Source organism: Lactuca saligna, chromosome 6, assembly GCF_052625555.1.
Source record: "Lactuca saligna cultivar CGN05327 chromosome 6, ASM5262555v1, whole genome shotgun sequence".
Lineage (NCBI taxonomy): Eukaryota > Viridiplantae > Streptophyta > Magnoliopsida > Asterales > Asteraceae > Lactuca > Lactuca saligna.
Genome location: NC_136422.1, coordinates 79,838,952 through 79,849,751, shown reverse-complemented (window position 1 = coordinate 79,849,751; position 10,800 = coordinate 79,838,952).

Sequence of the window (10,800 nt, the reverse complement as noted above, 5' to 3'; positions counted from 1 at the left end):
TTTAAAGGACATATGACGACTAGCTCGCTTTATTTCCTTTCCTCATTGAGATGTGGCCTTAAGGCATCGGTTGCTCATCCGAATGTCGTCTAAATATTAATCATATATCATGTATACATATATAGGTATAAAGGTTCCCTGAGTCAGTTCAGTACCTTTGGGTAGCAAAGGTGTACTCCCAGTTATACTCGTACGTCACTAGTAACTATAATAGGTGTAGTTAGGAGATACTATTTACCATTCCAAGTACAAGGAATCAAACAAGAGTCTGTTCATTCATGAGTCTATACTAATACATTACATGTTATATAAATACGTTTACATAGATACGCTTACATGAATACGTTTACATAGATACGCTTACATGAATACGCTTACATAAATATGATTACATGAATACGTTTACATGATTACGCTTACATGAATATGCTTACATAGATACGCCTACACGATAACACTTACGATACACGATAATAGAGCTAACATAACAAGGTGCTATAGCATGGAACAAGTTCAGGATCTAAGTATACTAATGAATCACTCTGCGTTGTGATTATTATATTGGGTATACATGATCATAGTAATGTGGATGTTCACGGCTTGTAGAAATGCAGGTTCGCATTTGATTCCCAAAATCTCATGATAGAGAGCGTATAGTATGGGTTCTACCATCACATTATACCTTAACCCTAAATTAAGGCAAATTAGTACAAAGTAGTCACTTATTACAAATACTACAGTACTTTCACTTTGCATACGACAATTGCAAACCTATTAAAAATCCGAGTAATATATTATTAATACCTTTACCATGTGCCACATTCACATAATCGATGAGGTAGAAAATAATATCAATAGGCGTACAATCTAGTCTTGGTAGAAGGCTACTTTCAAAACAGTCTAGTCTTGGTAGAAGGCTACATTCAAAATAGTCTAGTCTTGGTAGAAGGCTACTTTGAAAACAGTTAGGTCTTGGTTGAAGACTACTTTTTATACTAATAGGAATCATAGGGATTTGTTAGGGTATTCAAACGTTTTCAACTACTTCTAAACAGTTGATACTTATACAAACTTTTTCCAAATGTTTACAAGTCTTTACTTTCGAGTTTTACAAATCAAAGATACATTAATACTTATGAATTCACTAGCTTTATTGCTGATACTCGCTATCAAAATAACTTGTATTCTCAGGTCACAAATAGACAGGTATGACGACCAGGTTTTGTGAAGACGGAGAAATCAAGACTCCTCTTTTGTTTTGATTATTCATTATGTGGTCTTATACTATGAAAGAACACTTTTAATTAAAATTATATTATTAATGCAATGGATGATGTTGTTTCTTGTTTACTACTTTACATTGTTGTGATACACTACATGACATCCTCCGCCCCTGAACGTTTCCGCTGTTCTTGGTTTTGGGGTGTGACAAAGATGAAACCCATCCGAAAATCTGAAATCTCATCCTTCGTAATCAATACATAAAAAGAGCCAAGCTCAAGCTTGAGATTCTGATTCAACAACATAATTGGAACCACTCATCTCCAATATGATACCCATCTCACGGCACGTGATCATTGTATTTACACATACATTACTTCTCCAATTCCTCCCGATTGCGGTAAAACCTCCCTAACTCGGGATACAATGTTTCCCGACCATCATGGAGACCCTAGTCTCACCCCTGGTTCGACCACCAGGTTCTCAAAGACTCGATTGTCAAGACTACCCCAGCCTAGGAACCCTCTGTGTCATGCTCTGACTAGTGAATCCTACGGCTCCCCGCAGTTTACAATACTCTCTCTTATGGTCTAGTGAGTGTTACGACTCTCCGCAATCTTACTACACTCTCTCACTGAATCGTGAATGCTACAGCTCCCCGCAGGCTTACAATACTCTCCCACTGAATCGTGAATGTTATGGCTCCCCGCAGGCTTATGGCACTCTCTCGCTGACTCATGAATGCTATGGCTCCCCGCAGGCTTACGACACTCTCTCGCTGACTCGTGAATGCTATGACTCCCCGCAGACTTACGACACTCTCTCGCTGACTCATGAATGCTACGGCTCCCTGCATGCTTATGAAACTCTCTCGCTGACTCGTGAATCCTATGGCTCCCCGCATGCTTACAACACTCTCTTACTGACTCGCGAATACTACGGCTCCCTGCAGTTTCACAATACTCTCTCACTAGCCATGGGTTCATCCCACGGTTCTTTCCCGACTGTCCTAAGTGATTACTCCCACCCGGATCAATTCACTCTCTTATTACCCCATGATCTCATTATCAAGTCATCACTACACTGAGTCTGCTAACTCATACTTCGTGGTCTAACATAGATAGGTGCACACACCTTCCCAGATTGTGCATCGCTACTCTTGAAAAAATTCTCATAGACAAGACATTTTCCTCAGTATAGTTACACCCTTGGATAATCCCGTCTGATGACAATTAGTTGAAAGGCCCCCACTGGAACAATAGTCACTCGGTAATCCACTTGCCATTTCACAAACTCAAGTCTCAAAATAATCCAAAATTTTAGGGCATCATACTCGGATGCCTTGGCACACCATCACAAAACCTTACGATGTCTTGCCTCAACCACTGATCTTCCACTCACGGCATCATACTCGGATACCGTAATACACCCTCTCAAAATCTCACAAGGTCTTGCCTCAACCACAGATCTCCCCGCTTGCAAAACTCTAAACCTAGAAATACTCCAACTCACAGTTTGAAATATGGAGGAATCGTCAATGACTGAGAACACATTGACGACAATTTGAAACCCCACATGTTACTACTCAAAACCCATGCGAGAATACTCATACCGACTCTGAATTTGGTTGCCAAATCAACTGCTACCCTTCCCAGAGTACATTTAACAACCTATACATCGAACTAGAAATTCTCAACAATCGAAACTCGACCCCAATGACCCAAACGTCTCGTACTTGAACATTGGCAAACCCGGAGAACCATTATCCATAATAGATCCCTGATCAATGGCTACTTGCCCTTGATACTCTCATTATTCCTTGGTCTCGTGCACGTGCATCACCTCGCTCTATATCTGGCCTTGTTTTCCACTAAACCAAAGTCTCATGTACTCATACCTCATACCCCCATAACCCAATCCTCTGAGCTGTAACTCAAATAGATTGTTGATCCTCCTAGCAGAACACCTAACTCTCCCACACTTAGGGTTCGAACCATCACCATTTGGCATATCGACAAACTACCCACAGTCTAGTTCACCAGGTACGCCACATATGACCCTTGGAACATACCACGTAACACTCGATGATCTTCTAAATACAGACCAAGAAACTCCAAATACTCTGCATCCCAGATGAAAACCTCGGAATCCTCCCAACATGACTGCCTCTAATCACCCAAAATTCTCGTATCGACACACCGCCGGATTTCCAAACTGTCCTGAGTTATTCATGACTCTCTATCTAGAAATAATGCACTATCACACACCTCGTCTCTGATTCCTCAACCAACATTCCATCGCATGAATTATCATAGGAGCAAGAGAGCTCACTCTCATAGTCGATACACCACGTAAACCACAAGGGTCATTGCCCCGATGTACTCCTCTTGATTACTTGGAAATGCAGCTAAAATATGCCTTACTATACTCCACTAAGGCATATCCTTGTCCACATCCATCTCAATCTCCTTTGATGGCTCTCTCTCTCTCTCTCTCTCTCTCTCTTAGTATAAGAAATATCTAACATCGGAGATACCATGCGTACTCTGATACCAACTTGTAACACCATAAATTTTGAAACCAAGGCTCTGATACCAACTTGTAACACCGTAAATTTACAATTAAAATTTTCATTCAAAATCACATTAATCTCATTAGCACAATCGCAAATATCCTCAGTTTATATCAAGTTATCAAAAACACAAGTTTAAAAGTTGTTGATAACAGAGTCCAACACCCTCTAAAACAAATCTACTTGTGTGTGTACAATCAAGCCGGTGCCTTCCCGTGATCCTAAGAAGTACCTGAAACACATAACACATAACACGGTAAGCGTGAAGCGTGAAGCTTAGTGAGTTACCCAAAATACCACACATATCTCATTAGCCTCTCATGGCTACTCAAATAAGACCCTCTACTCAATGTGTCTTAGTGGGACCCTCTAGTCCCACAACTCGGGTGGACCCTCCAGTCCTATCTCGGTAAGCTCAGAATAATACACACCCAAATCACAAAGACATAATGCAGGATATCACAATACTCAATATAACTGTAGCACATGGTTCCTGGTACGTATTCCTCGTAATTAATAATTTTTAATTAATGCAATTTGCCTTGGACTCGGCGAGTTGAAGGACCAACTCTCCGAGTATGAGCGGGATGAGACGCGGGGTTTGAGCCTCAGACTCGGTGAGTCGGTTCCTGGACTCGGCGAGTAGGCCCTGTGTGGGAAAAAACCCTAACCCGGGTGTTTGCACCCAATTTAAGCACTCTAACTCGGCCTCCTTTGTCCCTAACACTTCTAGAAGAGCTGTAGAGCGAAACCCTATCCCTTTTGTGTCCTTGTGAGTGATTTTGGCCTTATGAAGGAAGTTGAAGCTTAAGAGAAGAAGAAGAAGGTGGAAGAGTGCAAGGAGGAGAATTAGATACGACATCTACCCTGCACGAGGTTTCCATTCAGGTAGAAAAGTCCCTACCTTGATCACTAGTTCATTAGATTCCCTTTTTGTCCCTAATTGGTGGTTTTCAAGCCTAAAATACCAAAATCCATGTGTTTGGGCTTAATGATCCGAAAGGACTTCAGATCTAGACCCTATGGACGTATTAGAAGTATAAAGTTTCTGTGATTGAAGTGATTGAGGTCCCCATTGAGTGTATGACCTCATAAAGAGCTTAGATTTGCCTTTTGGAGCTTGTAGGGCCATGCATGCACTTAAAGTTTGCAACTTTACGTGATAAGCATTCCCTAGGAACATAGATCTATGGTTTGGAAGCGTTGCATGTCTCAGATTTGGTCTATATGGGAAATGGGTCGAAAGGACTCGGCGAGACCCAAAGTAGCACTCGGTGAGTTCTATGAAGATGGCCTTAGACTCGGCGAGTTGGATGAACAAATCGGTGAGTCCTATAAAGATTGCCTGGTACTCGACGAGTTGTTCTTCAAACTCGACGAGTCATATGAACTGATACTGAGTAAGAGGGGTTTAGGTGTTGAAGGTCCAACCTTTCATATCTGCATGCAGAATTAGCAATTTAACGTGTAGCAAGAGTCCTGTAGCACCTGGTTCCCGGTACGTATTTCTTGTAATTAATAATTCTGAATTCATGCATTTTTGACTTGGACTCGGCGAGTTGAAGGACCGAATCGTCGTGTAGGAGCGGGATGAGACGCGAAGTCTGAGCCTTGGACTCGGCGAGTCGGTTCCCCGACTCGGCGAGTAGGCTCTCTTGGGGAAAAACTCTAACCCGAGTGTTAGCACCCTATTTAAGCACACTAACTCGGCATCCCTTGTCCCTAACACTCAGAGAGCTGTAGTGAGAGACCCTTGCCTCCATATTGTTCTTGTGAGTGATTTTTACTTGGTCAAGGAAGTTTGGAGCATTAAAGAAGAAGGAGGAGATTGAAGAGTGCAAGGAAAGGAGTAGATCCAAAATCTACACTGTGAGAAGCTTCCATTCAAGTAGAAAAGTTCATACCTTGATCACTAGTTCATTAGATACCATTTTTGTCCCAAATTGGTGGTTTTCAAGCCCTAAAACACCAAACTCCATGTTTGTGCTTAATGATCCGAAAGGACTTTAGATCTAGACCTCGTGGACGTATTAGATGCATAAAGTTCCTGTGGATGAAGTGATTGAGGTCCCCATTGAGTGTATGACCCCATAAAGAGCTTGGATTTGCAGTATTTGATCCTTAGCTTTATGTCACATTTGACATCACTCACATCCCATACACTTGTTTGCTTTATTTCTTATCTATTGGCACACTAATGCACGGAAATCGTTCTGATTTTCCCAAACTCTAGTTTGTGACAATTGTGAGTGGTTTTACTTTCGGTTCTAAAAATTAAATAGTCTTATGGAAGTGATAAGGGACTTTGTATCTTAAATGAGTAATGGATTGAAGAAGTTGAATGGATGCGACGTTCCAACGTGTCTGTGGATAAGTTCAAAATTGGGCGCGTGAAGTAGAAAAGGCACCTAAACCTTCGTCGTACGCTATGTATCTGGGGAAAACCAAGCTGTCAAATCCCGCTTTTCCAGGCACTTTTTCAGAGATCGTTTCATCATTATATAAGATTTTTTCTCTCTCATGGGAATCGTATATAAAGGATTTCTCGCTCAACTGTAGCATTTATCACACTCCACTTCTCACAACCAAACCGGCGCTTTTTAACAACTGTTCATCTTCTTCACAAAGCTCTACAATGGCGGATTCTTCATCTCTTTAGGATCAAACGGCATCGTCATCCATGCTTTCGATCAAGCCCAACCAGAATATGATCATTCAGATGACTCCATTCTTGTATGATCATTACATGCTTCAAGTAGTATAATGTCTAAAGTATTCCCCTCTCGTCATTGCTCTAACTCAAGTGGAATCTGTTCCCATGTCACTCCTGTCTCAAGTTTACTCCACAGCAACTTACGATAAAATAAAGGAGCGCATCTACTTTCAGATTCATTCTCACAAAGCTTCGATTTCAAAAGGATAATTTTGCTCTCTTCTAGGGCTTGTAGTAGATGCCTCAGTTATCTCACCAGATTTCATCACCACAACTCAACTATTCTCGATGTTTTATGAGATGGGATACATAGAGGTCCTTACCTCCTTCACCAAGTTCAAGAAGTCTCGCTTACCTCCACAATGGAATGGGTTGCTCTCCCTTCTTCACAAAGGATTGGTTGAACATGTTAGTGGCCCTGATGGGTCAAACAAATGCTTTATGATGATCATGTACGGTATCTACAATGGGATCAACGTGGACTACGGGTCTTTGATCTAGTCCCAACTGGTACAGAGTTTTTCCTCTTCGATCAGTCATTCTGAAATTTCATGTGGTCGGTTTTGGACCATCGTCGCACAACGGGATATAACCTCCCTCAATGTACCAGTTATGAAGAATTCTCTGTTTTCCTCTATTTCCTCATCTCATACCAAAAAGATTATTGTGTCTGATCCAACCAAGTTTTTGCACAATGGCTCAATTCCGGAAACCATGTATTGGTCTGTCTCTCAAGAAAGTAAACTCATATCTGATTATAAATTGCTTCCTCCCAAGAGTCCTCGTCAACTAACTCCAGAGATGCAACTGCATTAGCCGATGTGGAGAAACTTACAAAGCGAGGAAAGAAGGCAGTTGTCAAGAAAGAAGCAACTGAAGAGCCCTCTTCCAAACCAACTATGGCAAAGAACGAAAAGATGACAACTGTGATTCCTCTACACCCAAGAAAGTCAAGAAAATGGCTCGCCGAAAACGAACTCCTTCACCTTCACATTCCGAACAGAAACAAGAGCAGTCTGCAGGTGAAGAAGAGGAAGAGCAACATGAAGGTTCACCAAGGGGTAATACACCTCCTCGGCCTCCAACTTCGATGGATTTTGTCGATGATTCTGTTCCTACACCCCCTTCATATCCTCCCAAGACAACAGTTCAAGATTCGGTTCCACCTCCACATGTATTTCAACCTGCTTCAACAATTGCTTCACCACCACTTGTTACTTTTCCTCCCATCATCACTGCTTCAATATCAACTCCATCATCACCTCTACCACAAATCCTTCTGTCAACATCAACACATCTAATGTGGGGGCGAAAGCTGAAGAACACCCTAAAGACACAACCGAGCTGATTTCCCCAACTTTTTCTGCTGATTCTAATCCAGTTCTTGGAGGAGCTAAGTTTGAGTTTGATTCCATTTACTATAGCCCCTACCGAATCCCCAGTGAGGAAGATGAATCTACTCCTGTAACCAAGCAACAAATCGACAGTATTCACGAAAAGCTTGATACACTGATAGATTCCACCAAAAAGTATAATGATGTTGTTCTCAAAGCATTCATGGATACAACCCTTCACCAATATACAGAATCAATTGAAAAATGTACTGTGGTTGTGGATGATTCTACTTCTATGTGCAAAAGATCCACCTCTGAGGTTAAAGATCTTCTCCGTGACTCTCAGGTTTTTCTTGACTCTTTCAAAGGTCATGCTGGTTCAAATGTTGCCAAGGTCACAGAGTCCATCAGTTCGCTTTCTCAATACCTTCAAGCCGAACAGACCAAGTTTGAGAATGTCCGTTCCGACATCTCTGCTGACAACAAGAACTTCTTGTCTTCCACTGACTGTCGGTTTGAAAAGCTCACCGCTGATCTTCTCATAGAAAGGCAACTAAGAGATGATCTTGCCCAAAAGACTGCTATTAATGCGGTACAGAAAGCAGAACGTGAAGTTTCTTTGTTGAAAACCGAAAGAGCTGTGTTTCGCATTTGTGCTGGTGATGTTCTGTCACAATTACACAATGTGCTTCATGCTCACGATCCCATTCTCACGCTCACTATTCGCAATCATCTGACCTCCAAACTCCTTCCTTCACTTGAACTCTTACAAGAAATGAAGGGTGTTTCGGAGAGAATTGTTCCTCCGCAACAAGAGGGAGAAGAAGAGAAGCCACAACCAATTCCTATTAAAATGAAGGTCAAAACCAAATCGGAGGATAATTTAGCTTTGGGTTCTGGTATCAAAGAGAAGAAAAAGCGTGTTATTGGTGAAAACGATGAAAGTGATGAGGATCAAGAAATTATCTCTGAGATCCTGAAACGAAAGAAGAGGGATGAGGAGATTGATGAAACTCTTCAGGTTGCTAAGGAAGCTGAGGAAAGAGAGAAGTAAAAGAAAGAAGAGGATGATGCATTAAGTTGCAAGAAGATGTTGTTCCTTCCTTGGACTAAGGAGACACTGATCAAAGAAGCCATAGAGTCTCCAAGCACACTCTGGTTGGAACCTGTGACTTCATTTGATTGTGATAATACAAGGGATTCACAGTTCGATTTGCCTATAACCCGAAAGGCATTTGTTTTTCACTGCTTTGATTCAACTATTGAAGTTCCTTCTCCTCGTCCTCAACTTGACCGTGAACTGATTGATTTTTACCTCAAGTTCGGTCAGCCTCAATATCTGACTTGGCGTGCTCAGAAGATTTCTATTGTTAAGGTGTTGAAGCTATCGCCTGCAGGGAAATTTATCAATGTCTCTTTCAAGATAACTAGAGGTTCGGATAACTCGGTTTCTGTCATCTCCCTTGCAGATCTTCCCAACCTAAATCTACATGATTGGATCCTGCTGTTCAACATTCTGCTCACTAATGCAAAGGAGTATGGACCAATTTTGGAGCATCTAAAACGAATGATAGCTTGTCATATCCATGAGGTGGCGAAAATGCATCAGAAAGTGGCCAATGTCCTGAGAAAGAAACCGACGGTGAAGCCAACTGCAAAGCCAGGAGACGTCAACAAAATGACTCTTGGTCAAATAGATTATGCTCACCTGAGGGTTATGTTTACAAGAGCCAAAGGGGAATAGTTTTTGTTTGCTCTGGTGGATAAACACTTGTTCTCTACTGACTGCCTAGAGCACATTATCAATATTATTCATCGATGCAAGGCGATTTCCGAGTTAGATAAGAAGAACTTTACAGACATGCTCCGGTGGTATATTACTTTCAGACAAACTCTTTTGGCCATTATACGGGGTGTGTTCAAGACTGTGAAGAAGTCAGTAATAGCTCAACCGAACTGAGCTCTCGGCTCCATTGACGCAAAGGGGGAGATTGTTGAGTATTAAGTGTTGCGTCATGGGCTAGTATTTTGTATATACGGTTTGGGTCTGTCCAACCGTGATTTAGGTTAATGTAGTATTATAAATAGTGCATGCATGTATGCCTTAAATATTCTAGAAGTTTGATTATCGTTTTGGATTGTAACCCTAAACACCTCTACAGTCGAAGTTCTTCATCGAGCTCTTCTGGGGTGTTAAAGATTAATCATTCGACATCGTTCAAATCATTCTTGTGTTCTTATTGTTTCGTTTATTGTTTTTCTGCTTGAATATATCGATCATTAAGGTATATTATTCCAATATATATATATATATATATATATATATATATATATATGTGTGTGTGTGTGTGTGTGTGTGTCTGTAAATCCTAGTATCAAATGCAGGGTTGGAAGAATTATCCACTTGAAGTTTGACTATTGTGTTTGGGTTTCGACTTTGAACCTCCAGTAGATAGTCCCTCAATATAGAAAATTGACCCCCAAAATCACCCCTAATACTTTCTAGGGCTTTTGATTTTGCCCTAAACACTTTCATGTCCGACATCTGAATTTGGTATTTCCTCTCTAGCTGCTCCTTTAAAGCCCTGATTAGTATTTCTAGGTTAGACTCCAACTGCTCAAGAATTTTTTTGCAAAGAAACTTGTAACTACAAGCTTTGATTTTTCTTGTTGGGAGACATTTATGCTCCTTTTCATACATTTTCACTGTCCAATCATTCATCCTTTTTCCATTTACTTACTAAAAGTTTCCAAGGGCACTTATTGCTTTCATCTACTTTCACTGCACTTTTCTTTTTTACTTGGTCCTCCTTTTTCACCCGTTTGACTGGGTCCACCATTTATGTTCCTTTGACATGGCCCACCTTTCCCACTAGTTTTACTTGGTCCACCTATCCCAGAAGTCTTAAGTATCCCCATATCTGGTACTGTTCTTTTACATACTACCCTGACCTTGTTTT